Genomic DNA, 5,352 nt, shown 5'->3' with positions numbered 1-5,352 from the left:
AGATTGAAGGTTGTCCTGTGCAAAATTACTATGGAGTGTTGTTGCCGACTAGCCCTAGCTCCACCTCTCTCTCTCACGCTGCACCTCTCCCTCTCTCTCTGAACTAGATCAACAGAAGAAGAAGGAGGAAGGAGAAGGAAGAATAAGGACATGGAAAGTTTCCAGGCGCACGAACACCTTTTCTCCTGAGCAGGAACTCAGCCCGGCCACCTCAACAAGTAGTAGTATTGGCAATAAGCCATATGTGTGTGCATGGCGCGTAGATGCACGTGTGTGTGCCACGTATGTGTGTCTAGGCTCAAGCCAGAGGCCCGTGTGTGACCACGTCCAGCTAAGCGGGAGTAGCGGGGAGCCAGTCAATCTGTTTGAGCTGGTCGTGTAGTGCTTGTAGTGTGGCGCGCGGCCGGATGAGCCAATCATGCAGATCGTGCATGCATGTAGGAGTCAGCAGGTAGTTAGCTAGTTAGTGGCCGGTGGGCGTGCGTGTGTGGTGGCCGGGGTTAGTGCTGTGCGTGCGTCTGTACTAGACCGGATATAAATCCCATGCCGCTGTACTGATCTGTAGCCGAGTGTAGCCATGTAGCCACCGTAAAAAAAAAAGCATTGGGGCGTTCGTGCGCCTGTGGCGGCGTTCGTGCGCCGGCCTGAAATTTGTTGTGTCTTGCGTCTTCTTCTATCTCTAGCCAAGAGTGAGAGAGGGTTACGGTTCCAACAATTGGTATCATGAGCTTGGTGTCTTGGGTGTGCTTGCCGTGCCGGAGGCGTGGCAGCGATGGCGGCGCTCGCCGGCGGCTGCACGACGGAGCTCCGGGCCGTGTGTCGGCCCAAGGAGGTGGGCGGCGCTGTGGCTGTCATGGCGCGTGGTGGAGGCGGCGGGCGGTGACGTCGTACGTGCGGCGACCGCGGAGGCCGCCGAGGCGCTGCGTGGTGGCGCGGCGGAGCAGCACGGCGTGGCGCCGTGGAGGCACTGCATGGCGAAATGGAGGTCGCGGCAGTGCAGGGCAATAAGGCATGACGGCGAACCGGGCGCGACCAGTTCGTGTTATGGGTGCGCACTGGACGAGTCGGGCACGTCGGGACCGCGGGCGCACGTATGAGCGTGCGGTCGACGTTGGGAGGAGGCGTATGTCGCCATTGTGCTCGAGTCCATGCTTGAGTTCGGCTACATCCTTCCGGCGTTTGTCGCTGGCCGCTGCCATGGCGGACGTGGAGGCGGTGCGCGGTGAGTGGCTGGTGCGGTCGGGCTCGTCGGGCGCGTCAGATGCGCGCCGGACGGGCGGGACGCACTGGTGTGGTCGGGCTCGTTGGGCGCGTCAAGTGCGCGCGGGATGTGCGGGACACACTGTGGCGGTCGGGCGGGCCGGGTGCGCGCGGGACATGCAGGGCGCCGAGGAACGTCAGGCGTGTGTCGCCGGCAGAGAAGGAGCTCGGCGTGTGTCGCTGGAGTGGTGATGGAGCACGGCGCGACCGGCGTCGTTGCGCCAGGTCAGGTCCGTGAGCTGGGTCACGCTCGTGACGACGACAACGATGGGAGCTACAACAACTCCGATGATGGTGAGATCATGGCTTAGGAGGTGAGTGTTAGCAATAAGCCATATGTGTGTGCATGGCCGTGTAGATGCACGTGTGTGTGCCACGTATGTGTGTCTAGGCTCAAGCCAGAGGCCGGTGTGTTACCATGTCCAGCTAAGCGGGAGTAGCGGGGAGCCAGTCAATCTGTTTGAGCTAGTCGTGTAGTGCTTGTAGTGTGGCGCGCGGCCAGACGAGCCAATCATGCAGATCGTGCATGCATGTAGAGTCAGCAGGTAGTTAGCTGGTTAGTGGCCGGTGGGCGTGCGTGTGTGGTGGCCGGGGTTAGTGCTTTGCGTGCCTCTGTACTAGACCGGATATAAATCCTCTGCCGCTGTACTGATCTGGAGCGGAGTGTAGCCATATAGCCACTGTAAAAAGAAAAGCATTGAGGTGTTCGTGCGCCTGCGGCGTCGTTCGTGCGCCGGCCCGAAATTTCTTGTGTCTTGTGTCTTTTTCTATCTCTAGCCGAGAGTGAGAGAGGGTTGCGGTTCCAACAATTGGTATCATGAGCTTGGTGTCTTGGGCGTGCTTGCCGTGCCGGAGGCGTGGCAGCGATGGCGGCGCTTGCCGGCGGCTGCACGACGGAGCTCCGGGCCGTCTGTCGGCCCAAGGGGGTGGGCGGCGCTGTGGCTGGCATGGCGCGTGGTGGAGGCGGCGGGCGGTGACGTCGTACGTGCGGCGACCGCGGAGGCCGCCAACGCGCTGCATGGTGGCGCGGCGGAGTAGCACGACATGGCGGCGTGGAGGCACTGCATGGCGGAATGGTGGTCGCGGCGGTGCAGTGCAATAAGCCGCAACGGCGAGCCGGGCGCGACCGGTGCGTGTTATGGGTGCGCACTGGACGCGTCGGGCGCGTCGGGACCGCGGGCGCACGTACGAGCGTGCGGTTGATGTTGGGAGGAGCCGTATGTCGCCGTTGTGCTCAAGTCCGTGCTCGAGTTCGGCTACATCCTTCCGGCATTTGTCGCTGGCGGCTGCCATGGCGGACGCGGAGGCGGCGCGTGGTGAGTGGCTGGTGCGGTCGGGCTCATCGGGCGCGTCAGATACGCGCGGGACGGGCGGGACGCACTGGTGTGGTCAGGCTCGTTGGGCGCGTCAGGTGCGCGCGGGACGTGCGGGACGCACTGGGGCGGTCGGGCGGGCCGGGTGCGCGCGGGACGTGCAGGGCGCCGAGGGACGTCAGGCGTGTGTCGCCGGCAGAGAAGGAGCTCGGCGTGTGTCGCCCGAGTGGTGATGGAGCACGGTGCGACCGGCGTCGTTGCGCCAGGTCAGGTCCGCGAGTTGGGTCACGCTCGTGACGACGACAACGATGGGAGCTGCAACAACTCCGATGATGGTGAGATCATGGCTTAGGAGGTGAGTGTTAGCAATAAGCCATATGTGTGTGCATGGTGCGTAGATGCACGTGTGTGTGCCACGGATGTGTGTCTAGGCTCAAGCCAGAGGCCGGTGTGTGACCACGTCTAGCTAAGCGGGAGTAGCGGGAAGCCAGTCAATCTGTTTGAGCTGGTCGTGTAGTGCTTGTAGTGTGGCGCGCAGCCGGACAAGCCAATCATGCAGATCGTGCATGCATGTAGGAGTCAGCAGGTAGTTAGCTGGTTAGTGGCCGGTGGGCGTGCGTGTGTGGTGGCCGGGGTTAGTGCTATGCGTGCGTCTGTACTAGACTGGATATAAATCTCCTGCCGCTGTACTGATCTGGAGCCGAGTGCAGCCATGTAGCCACTGTAAAAAGAAAAAGCATTGAGGTGTTCGTGCGCCTGTGACGTCGTTCGTGCGCCGGCCCGAAATTTCTTGTGTCTTGTGTCTTCTTCTATCTCTAGCCGAGAGTGAGAGAGGGTTGCGGTTCCAACAATTGGTATCATGAGCTTGGTGTCTTGGGTGTGCTTGCCGTGCCGGAGGCGTGGCAGCGATGGCGGCGCTCGCTGGCAGCTACACGACGGAGCTCCGGGCCGTGTGTCGGCCCAAGGAGGTGGGCGGCGCTATGGCTGTCATGGCGCGTGGTGGAGGCGGCGGGCGGTGACGTCGTACGTGCGGCGACCGCGGAGGCCGCCGAGGCGCTGCGTGGTGGCGCGGCGGAGCAGCACGCCGTGGCGGCGTGGAGGCACTGCATGGAGGCATGGAGGTCGCGGCGGTGCAGGGCAATAAGCCGCGACGGCGAGCCGGGCGCGACCGGTGCGTGTTATGGGTGCACACTGGACGCGTCGGGCGCGTCGGGACCGTGGGCGCACGTACAAGCGTGCAGTTGACGTTGGGAGGAGGCGTATGGCGCCGTTGTGCTCGTTTCCGTGCTCGAGTTCGGCTACATCCTTCCGGCGTTTGTCGCTGGCGGCTGCCATGACGGACACGGAGGCGGCGCGCGGTGAGTGGCTGGTGCGGTCGGACTCGTCGGGCGCGTCAGATGCGCGCGGGACGGGTGGGACGCACTGGTGTGGTCGGACTCGTTGGGCGCGTCAGGTGCGCGTGGGACGTGCGGGACGCACTAGGGCGGTCGGGCGGGCCGGGTGTGCGCGGGACGTGCAGGGCGTCGAGGGACGTAAGGCGTGTGTTGCCGGCAGAGAAGGAGCTCGGCGTGTGTCGCCGGAGTCGTGATGTAGCACGGTGCGACCGGCGTCGTTGCGGCAGGTCAGGTCCGCGGGCTGGGTCACGCTCGTGACGACGACAACGACAGGAGCTGCAACAACTCCGATGATGGTGAGATCATGGCTTAGGAGGTGACGGTTAGCAATAAGCCATATGTATGTGCATGGCGCGTAGATGCACGTGTGTGTGCGCCACGTATGTGTGTCTAGGCTCAAGCCAGAGGCCGGTGTGTGACCACGTCCAGCTAAGCGGGAGTAGCGGGGAGCCAGTCAATCTGTTTGAGTTGGTCGTGTAGTGCTTGTACTGTGGCGCGCGGCCGGACGAGCCAATCATGCAGATCGTGCATGCATGTAGGAGTCAGCAGGTAGTTAGCTGGTTAGTGGCCGGTGGGCGTGCGTGTGCGGTGGCCGGGGTTAGTGCTGTGCGTCTGTATTAGACTGGATATAAATCCCCTGCCGCTGTACTGATCTGAGGCCGAGTGTAGCCATATAGCCACTGTAAAAAAGAAAAGCATTGGGCCGTTCGTGCGCCTGCGACGGCGTTCGTGTGCCGGCCCGAAATTTTTTATGTCTTGTGTCTTCCTCTATCTCTAGCCGAGAGTGAAAAAGGGTTGCGATTCCAACATAGTACATGGGATTTATACCTGGGCTAAACCACATGCGCACCTACACACGCCTGCCCAGCTCGCGATCCGCTCCGCCCGGTCCGCATGCACGACACGCTCATGCGCACGATGCGGCAGGCGTCCAACGGCCACCCCAACAAGCTCCCGCTACTCTCGGCAACGACCTAACCTGCCTGGTGGACTCGAACATGAGCATGTCTCATGCGCCATCGCGACACACACATACCTACATGCACCCACGCCACCGAGCCGACCGCGTCCGACTCACCCGATGCGCACCCGTGCACGCCCCTGGTGCACTCGACGTGAACGCTGCCATCACGGGCATGGCTTGCTGCTAACATTCACGCCCCAAGCCATGCCCCTTGCACATGTCAGGCTCGTCGTCGACGTCGCGCCATGGCCGCTGCTACAGCCTCCACCGCGCAGCATAGCATGTCCCGCGCTCCCAAGCTCGTATACACGACGCGCACGCATGCAGTCGCAACGGCCTGAGTCCAGCGCCCCGACGCGGTCAGTCCTCCGCTGCCTTCGCCACGCCGTCGTCGTCGTAGCCGCACTCCCCTGGTCCCCGT

This window comes from Triticum urartu, chromosome 7A, assembly GCF_056163025.1.
Source record: "Triticum urartu cultivar PI428250 chromosome 7A, HENAU_Tu73, whole genome shotgun sequence".
In the NCBI taxonomy this organism is placed as follows: Eukaryota; Viridiplantae; Streptophyta; class Magnoliopsida; order Poales; family Poaceae; genus Triticum; species Triticum urartu.
This window is presented reverse-complemented; position numbering follows the sequence as displayed.